Here is a 22,565-nt window from a genome sequence, read left to right on the forward strand (position 1 = left end):
GTCTATTAGGCCAACAGTAATTAAATTACTAACCACAAAAAATATTTAAGTATATTCGTTTTTAATTGCAGAAGGAGCCCGAAAAACCAGCCTACCTCACTGAACGCACCGTTTACACTTTAAATAATAAATACCGTCCGAGAAAGACTTTAGGGAGTATACAAAAAAGGAACCGTAATGAACGGGACAGAGGTTATCGATCCCGTTATTCATATTCAGATGAAGATGAAGACGAGGATGAATGGTTTATTTATAGATGGTACATATTAAAAGAGGATGAAATAGATTTTGCAGTCCTTCGGGATGAAACATGGCCATTAGAGACAGAGCTGGGCTTGAATAAAACCCAATTTGAAGCGTATAAACTTGCCCTCACCCATGAGTTTGCCGTGATCCAGGGTCCACCAGGCACTGGTAAAACCTACCTCGGAGTCAAAGTTGCTAAGGCTCTACTAGAAAATTTACCACATTCTGATAATGGATGTTCAATGCTTGTCATATGCTACACAAATCACGCATTGGATCAATTTTTAGAGGCTTTGTTGCCTATTACAGGCTCTCTTATTCGAATCGGTGGAAGATCAAAAAGTCAGGTCTTGGAAAAACATAACCTAAGCAATTTCAGACGCTGGTCATGCTATATCGAAAGAGAAAACCTCGAGTATTATATTTGCAAGCTAGAAGATTTATATGAAGCTTGCACATCTCCTGATATTTTATTAAACTACAATACTGTTGTTAATTACGCTGAAGAGTGTGAAATCGTTCAAACATTTTATAAAGAAAAATGCAAAGATGCACTGAAACATTGGCTGTTTGGAAACGTAGAAAATGTTAATATTGATATTCCACGTTCAGAAGAACAAGTTCAAAGTAACGCAAAAGAACATTTACATGAAAATAATGATGTGGACAATGACATCTATGCCAGGGATGATCTGGATATAGATGATAATGAATTTGATGAAGAGTCTTATCGAAAATTGTATGCGAGCACATTAATATCTTTTTCATTGCCAAAAGCAGAACAGGAGAAGAATAAGCTCGTGGCATCATACCATAGATTAATTGAAGCTATCAACCTAGAGGAGCAGAAAGAAGAAGATGAAAAGAATTATCGTAGAATACAGAAGAAATTGCAAGAATCACAAGATATACAACGCAAGATATATCAACTGCTCTCGCAGATAAATACTTTCAAGGTAAGATCAATTTTGTCACAAAAAAAATCCAAATATATAGACGGTCAACCAAATCTTGGCACTAAAATTCCGGCAAATTTAAAAAACGGTAGAACTCACCGACCAATTGTTTTCATGAAACGCGTGCCTTCCTAACCTTGACTTTGGCGGAATCATCAGGAGCCATAACACTTAAAAAATATTGAAAATGTAATGGGCGAAAGTGTAATTCCCATAGAAATTTTGAATTTCGCACCTTTCGATCTTTGTTTAGTGCCGAGATTTGGTTGACCGTCCATATTTCTAGATTGAATCTTAAATCATCCAATCGCGAATGTTCCAATAAATTAGGTACAACCCGTCTAAGATCATTCTGCACCCACCCGATACTGATGAAGTGTGTAAAAGCCACTATCCATGCTGTTTATTGGTCGCGCTTCCACATAGCCAAGTCAGTGGAGTCACCTACCTGACAACAAAAAACAGAGGCCCTTCTTCAAATATGATGTTTTAATGTTGTGGATAGAGTACAATGTTTAATGCTCCTAGAGTATATCAACTTAGCCTGTTATACAGTGCGTAAACGTAATAAGGGCGATAAATGAAACCAGGCATATATTTCAATATTGTTATCATTAATTAAGAGGTGTTTTTGAGTTACTCTTAATTTTCAGCCCATAATTAATTTTTGAAAAATTTCCCAGCAGCAATGTACTGTAAACGTGGTTGCAATGACAATCAATGACAACTGTCAACGAGCGTTTAAAGCGAGTGTGTTTGCATTACGTTGCGGGCCGAATTAATTTGTATGGATAAAAAAAATATTTCAATTTTAAGTAAAAGTTATCTAATTCCATTTTTTATGTCCTATATATACTCACCACCGTTAAGAGGTTCGCCCGTATTAGGTTTACACCCTGTATAAAGTAACATAAACAACAAACAAAACAGACTGACGAACTAAACAAGCTCAATAGTATTGGACTAAGAGCCCCAGAGCCGCCAGACCTTCCTCAAATTCTCAAGCATGAAACTTTAGGATAATATAGAGTTCGTATCGACGTTTAATGTCTGGATATTATACCTAGTTCGGCCCGTCGCCCATTTTTTTTTTTGATATAAGGTTTTTTTTTGTAATACACTTACTTTCCTTACATTCTCAAAGCTAATCCATACTAATATTATAAATGGGAAAGTGTGTGTGTCTGTTTGTTTGACCGTCTTTCACGGCAAAACGGAGCAACGTATTGACGTGATTTTTTAAGTGGAGATAGTTGAAGGGATGGAGAGTGACATAAGCTACTTTTTGACTCTTTCTAACGCGAGCGAAGCCGCGGGCAAAAGCTAGTGTTTATATATGTGTTAGAAAATACAGTTAGGAATTGATAATCATCATTTCCTAACCATTAGCGCCAGTCGTATAGCTTGAGAAATTAGGGTAAGACTTTCAAGTGTCTGGTAAAAGTTACGGCCGGCGCAAATGGTCTGGAAATGACGATTACCAAATCCTTACAGCCTTGAGAATTTAAGGAAAGTTAATTTAAAAAAACCTTAAGTATAGCCATAGATTAAATATAACAAGATCATACCATCCCATACATTAAAATGCGACCGCCTAAGACCGCGCTTACACTCCACCACACATAGATGGCGCCACACAAAAAATGTCTTGTAGCTTTTGTTAAGAATCTCGTAACTTCACAAATTATTTATATAATATTTGTAAGACAATGTTAAATATCACATAATTTTACCCAAACATTGATATAATTTTTGTATGTTGGCAACCCCAAGAGGGTTGTCAGTCGGTTCGCGCGCGAAGGCGAGCTGTCAGTCAGTTTTCTCGGCGTAAAGAAGTGAACTTTGTTTTCTGTGACGATTTGTAAAATAATAATAAATAGCACGAAGGACCCCTTTTGGAATCTTAATTACTATGTTGGTAAAAATTCAGAAGTGACATAAGTTCTCAAACCCACAGAATTGTGTTTTGTAAGTAAAGGATCAAGGACAACTTGGTATGTAAGAATTGTTTTTTTCAATCTGAGCCGGCTTGCTACTCATACGATTTCGTACTTAATTATCGATCGTAGTTATCGGGGGTTACTGATATACTGAACAATTAACATAAATAACATGTTTTGTGCCCTGAAAGCAAACAGAAAATGTCGTAATATTTGAGGTTATTTGCAAGAAAATAGTTATGTTCTACTACTAGCTCGGACAAACTAGAGCCTCGATTCAACATAAGGTGGATCAAGTAACTTGTGTTATTGTTTACGGGTTAAGATATTCTCGTAGCATAGTAACTAAATTACGTAGAAAAGTCACCCACGAATATCGATAATATGTGTAGCGAACTGAGCGTGCTCTACCTATTCATTATGTTGAGAAACATGGTGAATACAACAATAATCATGTCACTATTAGCAATGATTTATATTTAACTTTATTTTCATTAGCACACTTGGTAATAACCGGCTTTGTCAAAGAGTTCTTTCCTTTCATATTGTTGTTCGGTAGTAGCCTACTTTTCAGTTACGGCCTTGTAGTCAGTGTTACGTACCAAAGCTTATTTGTTATTAAACCATAATTGTAATATTCTTACACACTGATTTACTTTAAAATGGTTAATAATATCATTGATGAATGTTGGATGATTGTAATTACAGCCATACAATTTGTCAATGAATAAAACAACAGGAATGTAAAATGCTCTAAATAATTCAAATGAAATTATATTGAGTAAATAAATCACAATATGAAGTCCTCTGAGTTGTAATAGATAATAAAAACTGTATCTGCATAGTAGCCTGCACAATGTGCCAAGCGTACATTATCTACTTAACTGTCATTACAAAAACTTTAGAGCTGCATAAAGAGCTCATATTTATAGGGTTTTAGCATATATTTCGGTTAAATTGTTATGATTTCATAATAAAAATACAATAATGATAAATAAGTTCTTATGAAATCCGGTTATTCAACGGGCCAATTTGGGCTAATGAAATTTTGCTTGCAATTGCTACCGCAAGAAGTCAAGATGCTAGTGTACAATTTTTCAAATCCTAAATAGTATTTGAGATGAAGGAATATAGCAAGACGATCCATTACAAACAGTAGCATAGCGGGAAAGCGGCTTACTCGTTGGTTATTGATTTGGTTTTGTTAATGGTGGCTTCACACAGTTTCAATTAAGTGATTCTGCCAAAAGCTTATGACATTATCATGTAATATATACGGATCAGTTTGACAGTCCAGCGAGGTAATGTAGCCAGCGCCTGCGACACCTTACCGCAGGGACTTTTAGTTTTAGTTTTTATTTATTTACTTATTTCTATATATAGGAATTTTTACATTTAACGTTTATATAGAACTAAAATAAAAGTGACTAGTTATACTTACGAATTATTCATCAGAATATTTTAGTGGATTAAACTGATCAAGTACTTATTATACTAACTACATTCAATAACTAGTGCTTATTGGGTTTTATCATCCTCAACTCAAAACAATAACAAAAAAATAATATATTTTACATTCTGACATTAAGATTCTAATAAAACGAAGACAGAACAATTTCACTTATACATAATGTTTTCGTCCATCTTTATTAAATTGGATGTCCACATTCCTACAGTCCACGGGTCGACCCATATTGTTGGTATTACACATTATTAAATTCTCAAAACTGCATTAAAAAATATATATATATAAATGTATAATGATAAACGAACTATTGCATGCGGTACCTAAGGGTTAAATTGATTTAACATCAAGTAGTTTAAAATAAATCTATACCCGTCAAATAAAATTTTAGTACAACCAAACAATCTGATACAAATTGTTAATCACACATATACAGGGTGGGTCATAATGCGTTTATACATGGTGACCCATATAGTTCCCATGACTATAATAAATAAGGTTTCTTTTGATCACACAAACAGGGTGGGCCATAATTCATTTATAAATGGTGACCCATATAGTTCCCATGACTATAATAAATAAGGTTTTTCTTTAATCATGTATATACAGGGTGGGCCATGATGCGTTTGCACGTGGTGACCCACTTAGTGCCATGTTTATACCTGATACGAATATTTTTTTATCGCACGTATACAGGGTGGGCCATAATGCGTTCATACATGGTGACCTACACAGTGCAAATGGTTATACTGAATACAATTCTTTTTATCGCACGTATACAGGGTGGGCCATAATAATACGTGAAAACAAGTAGAGGTCGTTCAAGTTCGTCTGAGCGCTATAGTCGAAGGAGAAGTAATTCTCGAAAGCATTTATCTAGTAGTAGTGAGAGTAGTAGTGACTTTCATGATAAACGTCATAAATATCGACACCGTCATATAGTTCACAATGTGTTTTAATTTGAGGAAATTGATTGTTTTTTTTTATATTGTTATATTGTTTTGAATATTGAACTGCTTAAGTTTATGTGAAACTGTGAAGTTGTTATGTTTGTGTCTACTTATAATTGTTGAAATTTATCTCAGATAACACCACTACAGTTGTACTGGATGAGGCCGAAGCCCTTTTGTGGCAAGCGGTAGCCAGTCATTTCATCATAACGCTGGACGAGGCCGGAGCCCTTGTGTGGCAAACGGTAGCCAGACATTTCATCATAATGCTGGACGAGGCCGGAGCCCTTGTGTGGCAAACGGTAGCCAGACATTTCATCATAATGCTGGACGAGGCCGGAGCCCTTGTGTGGCAAACGGTAGCCAGACATTTCATCATAATGCTGGACGAGGCCGGAGCCCTTGTGTGGCAAACGGTAGCCAGACATTTCATCATAATGCTGGACGAGGCCGGAGCCCTTGTGTGGCAAACGGTAGTCAGTTATTTCATCATAATACTGGACGAGGCCGAAGCACCTGGTGTGTGCAAGCGGTAGCCAGATTATTTAGCTTATACTGGACGAGGCCGAAGCACCTGGTGTGTGCAAGCGGTAGCCAGATTATTTAGCTTTTACTGGACGAGGCCAAAGCACCTGGTGTGTGCAAGCGTTAGCCAGATCATTTAGATCATACTGGATGAGACCGAAGCATGCGCAAACGGTAGCCAGTCATCTCACCGTAACACAGGACTGAGGCCACAGCACCACCGGTTGTGTAAGTGGTAGTCTGACATTCTATCGTTAACGTTGAACGACACCTAAAGGTTTATACATGTGAGGTGATGGTAAACGGTAAGCAGACTAATCAGTATTATATTCAAGAATGAAATTTCAGAGTTCATATCGTCTTGAAATTCTTGAAGAATTTAACATCTTTATGGATAACTTGATGATGTTTCTTTTAATAATATAAATGTTCATTTTAGAACTTGATCTGAACCAAGTGACATGTTCTCGCTTAATTAGGTATTCATCTTGTTTGATTTTTGGTCATTTTGACATTATACACCACGAATATGTTATTATTTTATTTAGTAGGTAATTCTATTTTGCAACATTTGTTATTCTATCCTAAAATGGGCACACAAGAGTACCTTACTTCAGAGAAATATAACTAACGAGGAGGTTCGATAAATTTCCTTAAATTCGTGTTTTAACTGGACGGAGACTGAAGTAGCTGGTTACAAGCGGTAGCCAGATTGTTATTTTTCTAGAAATAAGTTGGAACACTGCTTGCGCAAGAGCACTCGTGGTGTCCAGCCCTGAAAGTTGTTACTTACTAATGTTGATCATATCATGACGAGACGTTCGTTGCACAGAACATAATGTCTCTGATTTGTTATATGATTATTTTGTGTCTTTCTTCTTTCTTACAAGCCGGCAAGATATTTCCTTAAACAAGCGGATACGATGGGCTATTGTGTTTCTTGTATTCAGCGTTCAGTTGTATAAGTTGCTGGCTGAAGGGGGGTGAAGAAAAAAAACATTGGTCGTAAACGCTGAGACTGCATGTTGGCTTAGCGCAGGACGTTTTCGTACTATTTTATGTATGATAATCTACAATTTTAATTTGCGTCCATAACAAGCTTAAATTCTATGATATTGAAATATCGACTAATAATACAATATTTAGGAATATCGACTGAGTCGCAGTTTTAAGTCTTTCCCTTATAATTCGAATGCTGCATACTGTATGGTCATTTTTCACTGTAAGTTAGCATATGAAACAAACTATTTTCAGAATTATTTGGAGGTACACCTCCTAAAGTAAATTAAATTTTATGTCAAATTTAGATACTCAATTTGCTGTTTTTTTTGTCTTTTTATTAGGTTAATTTTAAATTGCGGTATTCGTATTTGGGATTTCCTTTAAAAACCTCGTATTACTAGTAAATTTAAAGAACAAAGATAAAACACTTTTACATAGTCATGAAGTAGTGACGAAATGATAATATTTTATATGAGATGCGAAATGCAAAAAAAAAAAAAAAAAATCTACAACGGAAATAAAGTTTTGGGCATTATAACGAGGCGAGTTAGATCTATATACTATCGGAGATCTGACTTTTGGTACTTAAATATAACTTGCAATTTACAGGACATTTGTTATTCGCAAAATTTTTATTATTTACGTACATTACAAAACCATTACTTAGAATAGCTTCTGTCTCCTTGTAATTAAGTGATTGAAAAGTATAGGTGAGCTTTTTGGGCTCATTTTGGGGATTTGCCTTTCAGATGACAATGCTTTAGCATTGCATTGTAGGCGTAATTCACTATAAGTGAGCATAAAACTGCTCTAGTATCAGCCAGCTCGTATTTTTATACAAATTACCTATGATTAAGCGATAATATGGTACCTTTTGCTTGAGAGTGGCACATAAGCAAAATTTGAACCACACTTGAAGAATCACATCTACGGGACATACTGGTGTTACCGCATTAACCTTACATAAATATATTAAATTAATACTAGTATTACCTATGACCATTTTAATTAACTCCATAGTTATTATAATTTACAATGATTTTGCGTATCTGCACGTAATTTTATGGCACTAATGTAGTTTTAGCTTCTTTATAGTGTATTCATAAAATACAAGTGACTTGAGTCATATATAACATCTTAAACGATTACTATTTTATATTGATTATTGATACGATTCTGGCTGCCACGTGACAGGGTTAGCCAATTGTGGAGCCGTAGGATATTGATATCATGGTTTTTCAAAATATTTCCTATTAATAAACTATTCTTATTTTTACAATAATATTTCACAAAAAAAAAGTCCCTAATTCACCCATCTATAAAGATCTTGAACTAGAATCTATTTTGTATAAAGGGCTAAACTGTTTGAGAATACTCTGAGGTTCCCAGAATCGTAGATATTACCTGGTGGACGGTGCAATATTTTAGTTGTTGTATTATTTATTACCTAAAACTAATCAAAATTTAGCAGTTGATTCAGATGAGATGTAGCCTGTTATAGAATTAAAATGTATTTATTTATTTACAATTATGATTTTGTTTACACTAGTACTCTTTCTCCACACTTGCATAGCGTTTGATAAAACTTACTATTTATTAAAGAAAAAAGTGTACAAGCTACGTAGATTCTAATGAACAAACGGGTCTTAAGGTCAATCTATGTTGTGTTTATGCTACGATTGGCTGTACTAGGTACGGTTCTAACTCGTGACAACCTCGTTGAAACAAGTGGAATCTGTTTTAGTTATAGGTAAAGCGTAAAGACTTCATTCCCATTATAGTCATTAAAATTAGGAACAACATCTTACTGATTCCGTATGTTGTAATATTCTAATTTTCAATAATAATATCTGCTAATCTACACAATTTTACATCCTACTAGGATCACTGAATCGGAATGAAGACAGGCTATGATACTTGAGCTATGGCAGATATTAACGACCCATGTCTGTAATTATTCACTATGGATGTAAATACACACAGCTTGTTCTGTATAAATAATACTTTAGCACGTTGGAAGACGTCAAGAAAGATACCGATTTTAATATGCTTATTGCACATGTGAAAACCATTTATGGAGCGGTAATCCCCATCGGCATCGCGGCACATTTGACGTACAGCGATCGTACTTTATCATCATATTTATTCAAAACTGTAGACAGACGCCTATCCGTTAGACTACTTCTCTTATTGTATTTTTTTTTGTAGTCGAGGTGACAGCAAAATGTAAATTGGGTGCATATTTCACGATATTGTAGTACATTTATGAGACTAAATGCACATTTCTTTAACTGCGAAGCGCAAGATTAATTAGAAATTATATTAAATAGGCTATAATGAAACTAAAATGAGATCACATACTTAAATGAGTATGTGATAGATTTAAATGCACGGCTTCTAAATTTATTACAACTTAAATAAGAGTGTCCACATCATTACAAAACTTATTGTGAAAAAAAGTAAATACTTATGCGAGTTAGCTAGGCTGTAAAACACACTCGAAGTAGCAGGAACCTAGGAACTAAAAGGTTACGACATGGTTTAGGACACGCTAGAAATCGTTAGTAAAGAGATCTTCTATAATTAATACGAGATGTATGATCGATATTTAACATACGTCAAAAATGAAAACAGATGAGGTTCTAGATTGGGTTCCCGTGGCACACCAGAAGTGGCCGGGGATGGATGGGAATAGTAGCCGTTGCCGGGACGTTAACGAGTTTTAAAGTAACATTAAGTAAGTAAGTTATTTTAAGTAGCATTTTAGCTGTCAAAGTAATGGTCCGTGCAATATAATTCGTTTGCTTATTATGATTATTATATATTTTGCTGAGTGTTGTTTCTCGTTTTAGAATAAATTTACCTAATATGTCCCAAATAAGTTTATAAGATATGTCTGCGGATTCATTCAGCTCAGCAAAAGAAGGTCGTTATACTGCTATAGCGCAGGTATAATACGCTATAGGCTACGAAATGTCCATCGAATGAGGGCATTCTAGCAGAGCAGGATGGCCGAGAGGGCCAGAGGTATTTACAGTTGAGTGGCACTGGATGTACAGATATATACATATATATACAAATATTTTTTCTCTTTCTATTCACTGTATTGTCGTTTATTTATTTATTTAAACTTTATTGCACAAATTATCAATAAAAAGTACAAATGGCGGACTTAACGCCTTAAGGCATTCTTTACCAGTCAACCATTGGGCAAAACAGAGATAGTTTGGTGCACAAGATTATAAAGCCAGTATGAGATTGTGATGATTAAATACAAATCGATACCTACTATTATAAAATAAACATACACAAATATAACAAATAAACCTACATATACATTAGTATAATACACATATATAAACATAATACACATATACATAAATAAATAAACGTACCTAGTGCGAGACATCAAGTAGACTTCAATTTCGAATGTTTGCAAATAAGTGCTTACGCAACTCGCTTTTAAAAGAGAGCTTGCCTGATAGGCAGAGGAGGGCATTCCATAGACGAATTGCCTGACAGCTAAACGAGTTGGACAATTAGGTAGTGGTTCGTCGCTACCTACTAACATCATCCTGATTGAATTACTATGACACCTGACAAAATGGCTTGATTCGTGAATAACTGATACTAGACTGATTGTAGAACATTTTAATCCAGCTGGGTTCGAGTGATCTGAACTAGTTTTTTTTAAATATCAGTATGGTTCAAGGGTACGTTCATTCCAAGTTTTTGGGTAGATTACTTACAAGCTAATTTTAAAACCAATTGTTAAAGCTTGTTTGATTCCTTTTATCTATGTTTTGTGCCTGGGACAGGCACTGGGTCAGGATGGTCGACTGTTAAGAATCTCGTAACTTCACAAATTATTTATATAATATTTGTAAGACAATGTTAAATATCACATAATTTTACCCAAACATTGATATAATTTTTGTATGTTGGCAACCCCAAGAGGGTTGTCAGTCGGTTCGCGCGCGAAGGCGAGCTGTCAGTCAGTTTTCTCGGCGTAAAGAAGTGAACTTTGTTTTCTGTGACGATTTGTAAAATAATAATAAATAGCACGAAGGACCCCTTTTGGAATCTTAATTACTATGTTGGTAAAACTTTCGATTAAACTTGCAGATGGCGTTAAGTGTCACTTTTGACATAGATTTACGGCTCGGAATTGACACTTAATGTGAGTTAATGCCAATCTACAAATAATCGGTGGCAACAAGGCATTTTTTGTAGCGCCATCTATGTGTGGTGGAGTGTAAGCGCGTTCGTAGCCGGTCGCATTTTAATGTATGGGATGGTATGATCTTGTTATATTTAATTTATGGTATAGCAAAAAAATGGCCAACTGGCCGAACTAGGTACCTATGCAGGCACTAAACGTCGATAAGAACTACATTATCCCAAAGTTTCATACTTGAGAATTGTGTGTGTGTGGATTGAGTGAGCACCTTCCGAAAAAAAAAAAAATATGCTGATCATTTAGTAAAAGTTCTAAAACAATTGTAAAACGAATCTCTGAATTTGTAAAAAGATAAATCAAAAGATACAGCCATTAACATGTGCTCACTCAGTTCTCACAAACTACCAACGAAAACAGTGAATATATTCATTTAACATATAATATTTATATACTAACATTTAGTAAAAAATAGGCCAACCTACCTCTATAAATATTAGATCACCTAGTTACGTATTTAATTTTTTACAAATAGTTTCTTATGCTCACTCAATCCTCACACTTTTGAAAAGCCGAATTTTGATGAAAAACATAAGATTTAGACCGCTATTATATGTGTATAGTTTAGTAAAAGTGAAATGAGAATTTGTAAAATACAAAACGAACCACTAACGTGTCAGGTTTTTTTATAATAAATTTTTGTAAGTGCTCACTCAGTCCACACGTTTTGAGAAAGTTAAAAATGTAAATATCTTACGATTTGTAGCACCTAAGACACTCGAAAGTACTTCAACATTTAGTAAAAATTTTCACTAAATATCCACCATCTAATATTTTAAATTCGTTGTCTGGTTTTAAAGATATTCAGACATAACTTTTCTCATACAAATGTATCAAGTAGGGTGACCACACTATGTCGGCTCCTGATTTTCCCCACCTTCCCATTGTCATATTGAGATTGGGAAGTTTCGTTCAATTTTGATAATAGTTTATATTAAACTAATACCATATTAATTCTCCATCTGCAAACTGTTTTTAGGTTATGTTCTTGGCCTAGTGATGATGTGTATTGTGTAATTTTTATCGACGTCAGGATAATAACCATATCGACATTCATGCATTAAAAAGGACATGAATGATAATTGGTAAGAAACAAAGAATATTCTTCACTAGTAAGAAACCAGAACCTGGTAATCTAATCGTGCTAACAGATGAGCGTACCGGATTTGTAAGTGGGAGCGAGAAAATAATAACTATTTCTCGCTCCCATTTACAAGCTAGCAAGCATCCATATGGATGACCTTGGTGCGGTACGGTGCTCGTACGGTCATGTGTTAGCCGAATGGCATTACTCCGACGCCAAACGAAAACGAAACGCCGTGCCAGTTAGTCTGGCTCTGTCGCGCCAGTACGCACGAGCGATATAGATGTCGATATGGTTATTATCCTGACGTCGATAAAAATTACACAATACACATCATCACTAGGCCAAGAACATAACCTAAAAACAGTTTGCAGATGGAGAATTAATATGGTATTAGTTTAATATAAACTGTTATCAAAATTGAACGAAACTCCCCAATCTCAATATGACAATGGGAAGGTGGGGAAAATCAGGAGCCGACATAGTGTGGTCACCCTACTTGATACATTTGTATGAGAAAAGTTATGTCTGAATATCTTTAAAACCAGACAACGAATATAAAATATTAGATGGTGGATATTTAGTAAAAATTTTTACTAAATGTTGAAGTACTTTCGAGTGTCTTAGGTGCTACAAATCGTAAGATATTTACATTTTTAACTTTCTCAAAACGTGTGGACTGAGTGAGCACTTACAAAAATTTATTATAAAAAAACCTGACACGTTAGTGGTTCGATTTGTATTTTACAAATTCCCATTTCACTTTTACTAAACTATACACATTTATATTAGCTATTATTAGCGGTCTAAATCTTATGTTTTTCATCAAAATTCGGCTTTTCAAAAGTGTGAGGATTGAGTGAGCATAAGAAACTATTTGTAAAAAATTAAATACGTCACTAGGTGATCTAATATTTATAGAGGTAGGTTGGCCTATTTTTTACTAAATGTTAGTATATAAATATTATATGTTAAATGAATATATTCACTGTTTTCGTTGGTAGTTTGTGAGAACTGAGTGAGCACATGTTAATGGCTGTATCTTTTGATTTATATTTTTACAAATTCAGAGATTCGTTTTACAATTGTTTTAGAACTTTTACTAAATGATCAGCATATTTTTTTTTACTTTCGGAGGGTGCTCACTCAATCCACACACACACTGAGAATTTGAGGAAGGTCTGGTGGCTCTGGGCTCTTAGTCCATATATTTGAACTAACATTTATTTCAAGGACATGAAGAGATGCCAGTCTCGTGCACCCAGAATAAACCTCGCCGAAGTGGAGGATTTAGATACAGTTCCACTTATAGAACGTTGGTCATATTACTATAAATGGGCCACCATCACCAAAAAATACCTGAGAAGACAGGACACAATGAGAGAGGTTTGCATTTGTTTTTGTCTTTAGAAGTGAAAATTTATTACTTACTTATCAAACACACACAAATTTTGCCACCTTTGGATGTCACACATTCGTGTGGTCATACCTGGATGGAGTTCACAACCGAATGACACATATATGGTTTCAATACTCTCAATATACCTATGTACCTCAATATACAATGTACATAACATTGTAGTCAACCAATTGGAACTTTAGGCCACTCTACAACTATGTCAAAATGACAAGCAGTAGAGGTTTCTTAAAATCTGATTTATAACGTCACTATGACATAGTTCTACGGTGGCCTAGGGTCCAATTGGTTGACTACAGATTTCTATGTTGATTTCAGAGGATGGTCAAGTCTGCTGCGGAGGCTTACGAAGAGGCGCGTATGATAGCTGACCGTTCTTTCTTAAGAGGAGTCGACGTTATTGGTATGACTACAACCGCAGCAGCGAGATTGCGAAAATTACTCGTAGAAGTGTCACCACCAATAGGTAGGATTCCTCCACCTTTATTTAAGTACCTACAAAATACCTACAAAATGGTGCTACTGGCCGAATCAATTTTTTCTTACTTTTTGCAAGAATTGCCCTTATTTATTACTAGTTCTACTTTTGTGAGTTTTAACCTGCCCATCGTGGACAAAGATTCTTATTTTACATACCAGATCGGGCAAAAATTAAAAAACAATCCATTAAAAAAAATGTATCCCAGTGGAAGAGACACTGTTTTCATACAAAAATGAGGGACAGCTATGTTCACTGGGTCACTGCTTGAAACAAAGTAGTAAAATATAAAAACCTGAAAAACCATGTTGTATTGCGTAGCTTGTTGTATGTAATTACACTAAATCCAAATAAAATTTTCTTATCACATTTAGTCGAAGTACCTATACGAAATTTTGCTAGCAAAGTAAAGTTGATCCACCCAACTGTACGTAATGGAAATAGTTTATTTTGACAAGATTATGAACGACGGATTATTTTCAGTGATTGTGGAAGAAGCAGCGGAAGTTTTAGAAGCGCACATAGTCACGGCTCTGACGGAAAATTGCAAACACTTGATCCTGATTGGTATGTCCGTTGGATTTCAAACATTAGGTATAACTAACTAATAAGGCTCCGTGACCAGAAGATGATTTGGGCCTCCAGTACGAGAGCACGCCACGCCACTTCTCCCGATCCTGCGTTATTTCAAATATTATAACCGACGTGACTCAAGAAGTATAAAATGACAGTCTAAATACCTTAGAAGAACTTGTTGCTTGTGCATACAAATAGTTGGCATGCCTTGAAACTGTAGTTGTAAATGTCAGTCGGGTGCGTATCGATCGATATAACTTTTTTTGATATATTTTTAGTGGTTATGACGATCATTTGATATAATTATTGAATCATATAACAACAAATGTATTATTCTTATAAACTGAATTAGATACCATACACTAAAGAAAACTTCATAAAATAATTTGATTTGTTCCCTACATCGATAGATGGCAGCACCATCTCTCTCGCTATATCGTAATCCTGCAAAAGGATTCATATAGGAGGTGCAAGCACAAATTGCTCGCCCTTAGAGTTGGTCAAAGGCGCCTAGCCTTCAGAGATAACATACACTAGAGAAATTTCGACGGGTACCTCGGCGGTCGAGGTGGTGTAGCGGTTTATCACGTCAGCCGCGTTAGCTGGAGACCCGGGTTCGATTCCCGGCTTCGCCACCAGTGGGCTTAATCGCTTTTTCTTTAGTGTATGGTATCTAATTCAGTTTATAATTTATATATAGTAGTGTTACTACTTAAATAATTTTTAAGAAAAAAAAACCGCCTTCCTTTGGGGTTCGGGTGATAAATACTTTCAAATGTTGGATTATGTTATCAATTCGTCTCTATATTTTTTAATGTTTGTTATTCGATATCTCCGTCATTTCTTAACCAATTTTGAAATTTGGATGATTCTGAAGTACTTACAGATGAGAATGATTATCAGAACGGAACTCTAACCAGGGGCGGCTCACTCTTCATCAGCAGTTCCACTGCACCAAATTTCACTGTTCTGGACGTAAGTGCATGCTGTTCTTATAAAAATACCAAAGTCACTATAAGTGTGCCGTTCAGATTTGAGGAGTTCCGTTCTGACCATCATCAGCAGTTCCACTGCACCAAATGTCACTGTTCTGGACGCAAGTGCATGATGTTCTTATAAAAATACCAAAGTCACTATAAGTGTGCCGTTCAGATTTGAGGAGTTCCATTCTGACCATCATCAGGAGTTCCACTGCACCAAATGTCACTGTTCCGTACGTAAATGCATGCTGTTCCTTTAAAAACACAAAAATCACCATATGTATATCTTTCAGATTTGAATAGTTCCCTCGATTTCTCCAGGATCTCACCACCAGAACTGGGTTCTGAGAAAAATGGGACCAATCTGTATGCATATACATTCGATCAAAAAAAAATTACAAAATCGGTCCAGTATACGACGGAGATATCGAGGAACAAACATTAAAAAAAAATAAAATAAAAAATACAGACGAATTCCCCTTCCCTTGAGATTTGGAAGGCGGTTAAAAAAGAACAAATCAAAAAATATTTCATAAAATAATTTGATTTGTTCCCATCGATGTAATTCTTATTTAATATAATGATCATTTTTTCGAATAACATGTATTATAACATTCTTTGAGTATAATGCTTATTTCCGATAATAAATAAATCGTATAACACAAATTCGTTTTAATTAAAGCACAGTTGAAATAAAAAAAAATGTACAATAAATTAGATCTATCAGTTACCAGAAAAGTAGATTAGGCTATAACTGTGACCCCTACACACAACGCGCTGCTACCAGAAAAATAGGTTAGGTTAGGTTAGAACTGTGACTCTTAAACATATGTACTGCTATCAGAAAAGTAGGTTAGGTTAGGTTAGAACTGTGATCCCTTCAAAAAAAGAATAAAATTAATTCATGAAATGTTTTATACTGTTTACTATGCATATACATTCGATCAAAAAAAAATTACAAAATCGGTCCAGTATACGACGGAGATATCGAGGAACAAACATTAAAAAAAATAAAATAAAAAATACAGACGAATTCCCCTTCCCTTGAGATTTGGAAGGCGGTTAAAAAAGAACAAATCAAAAAATATTTCATAAAATAATTTGATTTGTTCCCATCGATGTAATTCTTATTTAATATAATGATCATTTTTTCGAATAACATGTATTATAACATTCTTTGAGTATAATGCTTATTTCCGATAATAAATAAATCGTATAACACAAATTCTTTTTAATTAAAGCACAGTTGAAATAAAAAAAATGTACAATAAATTAGATCTATCAGTTACCAGAAAAGTAGATTAGGCTATAACTGTGACCCCTACACACAACGCGCTGCTACCAGAAAAATAGGTTAGGTTAGGTTAGAACTGTGACTCTTAAACATATGTACTGCTATCAGAAAAGTAGGTTAGGTTAGGTTAGAACTGTGATCCCTTCAAAAAAAGAATAAAATTAATTCATGAAATGTTTTATACTGTTTGCTAGTTATATTATGTCTTTAGGCATTAAGTCCGCCATTTGTACTTTATTTGTTATATTGTTCAATAAAGTTTTTTAAATAAATAAAATTATACTAGTCGTATATCAATAGACAGTTATACCGTATAACGGTTAGGTATTATAAATAAGTGTTATACGAAATAATGTTTATACAAAATAAAAGTAGATATTTTGTAGTTATACCAAAGGTTAATTATGTCAAATGAGTGATTATATCCTTTAAATATATACCAAATGTTGTTATATCAAATGTTACTATACCAGTAGGCCTAGCACATGATGGCCGCGGGAGTATGTCGCCGCGAGATAGATGACACGTCTTCTTCTAACTGTATTAATGACATAAGGACGGGTAGTCTATCTCGCGGCGACATACTCTCGCGGCCATCATGTGCTAGGCCTACAGAAAAAGTTATACCAATCATTACACACCCATGTCAGTCATGAGACGGTGACAGAATAATCGAAGCAAATGGTTTGTTATCACGTGCAGGAGACCACCAGCAGCTGCGGCCGTCGGCTGCGTATATGCGGCTGGCTCGGCACTACCAGCTGGAGGTGTCGCTGTTCGAGCGCATGATCCGCAACGGCGTTCACAGCCGCCGGCTCGGCGTGCAGCACCGCATGCGCCCCGAGATCGCCGCGCTCATCTCACCGCACATCTACCCCGACTTGGAGAACCACCGCTCCGTCGAAAACTTCCCGCCCGTGCGCGGCGTTACGCACAATCTCTTCTTCTTTTCGCATGACTATATGGAACAGGTTTGCCTTATCTCCAAAGGTTGTATATTAACATGACACTACAGTAGCCACATTCTATCATTTAAATACGAGTTTAATGTTAGGTTAGGTGCGTTAATTTACTTGGCTGTATTGTTAAATTTCTGTATTACTTACTTTCTTTGTCTGTCACGAAATTTTCGAGTAAGTAGATATTTCAACGAATAATTTAATTTTTTCTTCAGCAAGAAGACGAGAGCTCTTCGCGCACTAACACCATGGAAGCAGATTTTACGCTCCGCCTGGCGAATTATTTAATGCAGCAAGGGTACGAGCCTGATGAAGTTACTATTCTAGCTGCTTATTCTGGACAGATGTTCTATTTGCGAAAAGTAAGTAATCTAGCATTCAATTACCTCACTTTACCCCATCAGATCATGATCGAGCTGTAAATTCCTGTCATATGTGGTCAGTGACGAACCACAATTTTAACATGTGAAATACGTATCCAATGTTTCATGTTTAGGAACGGTCACTATATGACCACCTGTCAGACGTGAAGATCACAGTCCTGGACAACTACCAGGGCGAGGAGTCGAAGATAATCCTGCTGTCGCTGGTGCGCAACAACGACCACGACAGCATCGGCTTCTGGGCACCGAGAACAGGATCTGCGTCGCCTTGTCCAGGGCCAGGGAAGGTACGACAAGATGTATTGTGTTCCGCCAGTGTGTGTTAGAGAGTCTCGCGTTGCGGCGGAAAATCGTTCACTTGGCCCTTTATTTACGTTGAGAACTTGTGTTTACTCATGCCGCATGGTTCAGGTGAAACCCTTATTCGTGAACACTGAACACAGACAAATTACACATTACAACAAAAACAGAAAGGAATAAAGTAGTACATTTGTCCAGAAATATGTACTCAGGGCACGAAAATGACTTAATCCGGCTCTGCCATAGAATCAGACGTTTATATTGGGTACAAACACAGTACTATATTTTCTATACCTATATTTTTAAGTATTTATAATTAATACGAAATGTAATAGTATCTAATGTACATATTACATAATATACTTATCTGGAATAACAATAAAACATAACATTTGTTTGGCAACAGGTTTCTTTATACTTGGCAACATCGATTTGCTGAAGAGAAATTCCACTCTATGGACAAATATAGCTCAGACTCTGGAAGATAACGGATCGTTGGGGTCAACTTTGAAACTCAAATGCGTGAATCACGGGCAAATTGCCGAGGTACTGTATACCTATTATTCCATTGGCAATTCAGTTTATTCCAAAGAAATCTTTGCTATAAGTACCTACTTTGCATACTTATTCATACCATATTTTAAAGATTTGGTTGCATTCAGATGGCAAAATTAGCGTTACAGCCACTTCACTATAAAATATCTTAGTAGGTATCGTCGCTAAATTCGCCATCCAAATACAAAGTCAACAGTTGTAGGTACAAAAAGTTTATAAGCACCTAACGCCTTCAATAAGTCCAAATTGTTTAATTGTTGCTGTTCCAGATTAAATCGGTAAAAGATTTTGCAAAGGTTCCCGAAGGTGGCTGCCTACTGAACTGTAAATATAACATGCGGTGCGGCCATCCTTGTCTGCGCATGTGCCACGCCTACGATAGGGCCCATTACACCATATCGTGTACAAGAGACTGCGAAAGGTTTGTATACTGTTGCTTTTTATCTCCGGCCTCAATACTGGATGACTTCGTCTCCTTTTTAGTTTTTATATACCTAAATAAGTATATTTTTATAATGTCATTCCAAAGAAATAAACTGAAAGATCTTTGGAGTTAGAAAATAAAATTCCTATTTTATTAATTACTCTAACGCTTATCTAGTAAAGAGCAGCTACATTGTTGTGAAACTTAAACACCTTACAAATGGTCTGGTTAAATATAGTAAATTAATGAAGAGTTAAGTATGTTGTTATGATTATAACTTATGACGCCGTGGCGTACCTATATTTTTGCAATGATACCTGCAACATCCATGTTTATATCGGACAAGTAGGAAATGCATGCTATTGCCACCAGCATGATTATTTGTCTAAAGAAAATAAAATGTAACTTATGCGTCGAGTTCATATAATTAATTAGGTACATCCAAAATAAATTCCAGTGTAGCGAAATTGAAATTGAGTGCATTTCTAGGAAAATCTGTGAAATCGAAGGCCACAAGTGTCCATTCGACTGCAGTACAACATGTGAGCCATGCAAGCGTTACATGGTCAAGCAGCTGCCCTGCGGGCACACGAAGGCCTTGCAGTGCTATATGGCTGCGGACGATCCAGCCGTTTACTGCGCCGAGGAGGTTACTGTCTCTTTGCCTGGCTGCGGGCATGAGGTATGTTTTATTGACTCCGATCAAGTCTCCACTGGTGACCGACTGACCGGGTGACAAATAGGAGGGTTTTGCAGTGTTACACGTTTCTGGTCGACCTGTGGCCCATTTCTCAAAACTGAAAGTTACAAGTTACAAGCGGAAGTCTCTTTCCAACTTGTCATATTAGATGTTGACTACCACTTGTAAATTGTAACTTGTAGCTTCGAGAAATGGGCCCCTGACAGTGACAGTCTACGGCGAGAAGTGAATTACCGTTGCCTGTGTGTGGAAATAAAACGTACCTTTTATTGTGAAGAATGCAACCTTAACCTTTTGCAATAGAAACGTGAAAGCCATGCCGTGTACCACGTATACATGTGTGAATAATTGAATATAGATAAACTAGTGAAAATATAATTTACCAACTTGGAATTTTCAGACAACCAAGCCATGTTCGAAGAAGATATCAGACGTGAAATGTGTAGAGGAGTGTGAAGCTGGACGGCTCCGGTGCGGCCACGCTTGCGTCCTTAAGTGCCACGTCAATGATGACCCCGATCATGAGAATGTGAGTACCAAAATACTATATTGTAGTAAATGTAACTATAACCAAACTTACAGGCGGTATTGAACCCTTAAGTCTAAGGAGAAACTTCGCCTCCTTGTGTGCCTCGCCATCGCCTGTACAATGGGTTGTGTTCTGAGGAACTGTTTGACATGATGCTAAAGTCCACTTTTCATCATCGCATCGCTCGCCATCGACAGGGTGCTCATCCACACACCTTGCAACCTAAATGGTCGCGTACCATGCGGTTTCAGAGGAATTTCCTCCCGCGGACGCTCCGGCTGTAGAATGAGCTCCCTGCCGAGGTATTCACGATGAACTACAGAATGGGGTTCTTCAAAAAAGGAATGTACAAGTTTCTAATGGGTCGGCAACGCGCATGTGACACCCCTTAAGTTGCAGGCGTCCATAGGTTACGGTGACCGCTTTCAATCAGGCGGACCGTATACCTGTTTGCCACCGACGTGGTATAAAAAAAATATACTATATATTTAATAGTAAAGTTAAACACTGGACAAGACCAAACACATCAGCTTAGCATCAGCTTGAGACGTGTCTTTTGAAATTCTTAAGAATTTCACTAAGTACCAATGAATGTGGTTCTCAGGTCAGGATTCGACTCTACAGAAAAAAATAGTCCAATTGATGAATATAGTGTTTGCTATCTCACATCTCACCATTGATTTCCTTAGAAAATATATTACAATGTCAAACAAAGGTTTTAATATGAATTCATTTTAAGAATAAGATGTGATGTGTAATAGGTATTTACATATGTGATTTGTCTTCTTTTTTTAGTACAAATGCGAAAAACCTTGCCCAAGAGCGAAGGATGGCTGCACAGCGAACTTGGAAGGTGATCTTGGTGATCACCAATGTACACTAACCTGTGGCGAATCTTGTCTTCCATGTGAAGTTCAGGTAAGATGAGACCTATAATAGAATAGAATAGAATAAATATTGAGAGATGAGGCATATAATAATGTAGCAGTTGTTCGGTTGTCGTTGTGTGCGTGCATGATGAAACGACTCGATGGGGCCCGTTTCTCAAAACTGATGAAAGTTACAAGTTACAAATGGAAGTCTCTTTCCAACTTGTCATATTAGACATTGACTACCACTTGTAAATTGTATCTTAGAGAAATGTACGGCCGTTTGAATTTGTATGTGTGGGTTGAATACAAATCCTATATCAGTGATTTTACTGATGGCAATAATTTACAGTAGCATAAAAGCGAATGATTCCATCATTAATCTTTTTATATACCCAGGTGTACAAGAAGAGGTCTGGCTGTAAGCATTGGAAGCAAGTAGCCTGCCGTGAAGATGTGAACGCGGAGCCTTGCCGCAAGAACTGTGCGCGCTCGCTGCCCTGCGGTCACCACTGCAAGAAACGGTGCTCTGACACGTGCGGCGATTGCAAACAAAAGGTTTCTTATATCTTTTGTTTCTTATATTATAATATAAACTTGTTATCAACATTTACTTTTAAACATTTTACGCTACTTGACCAATGATTGTTAATTAAATAAATATTGCGGGACACTTTACACAGATTAACCTAGCCC

General features: G+C 36.2%; 1 pseudogene; it reads left to right on the top strand.

The window, feature by feature from the left end:
• LOC125230306 overlaps window positions 1-22,565 on the top strand; it is a 41,120-nt pseudogene that overhangs the window by 14,270 nt on the left and 4,285 nt on the right.

This window comes from Leguminivora glycinivorella, chromosome 10 (assembly GCF_023078275.1).
Source record: "Leguminivora glycinivorella isolate SPB_JAAS2020 chromosome 10, LegGlyc_1.1, whole genome shotgun sequence".
NCBI lineage: Eukaryota > Metazoa > Arthropoda > Insecta > Lepidoptera > Tortricidae > Leguminivora > Leguminivora glycinivorella.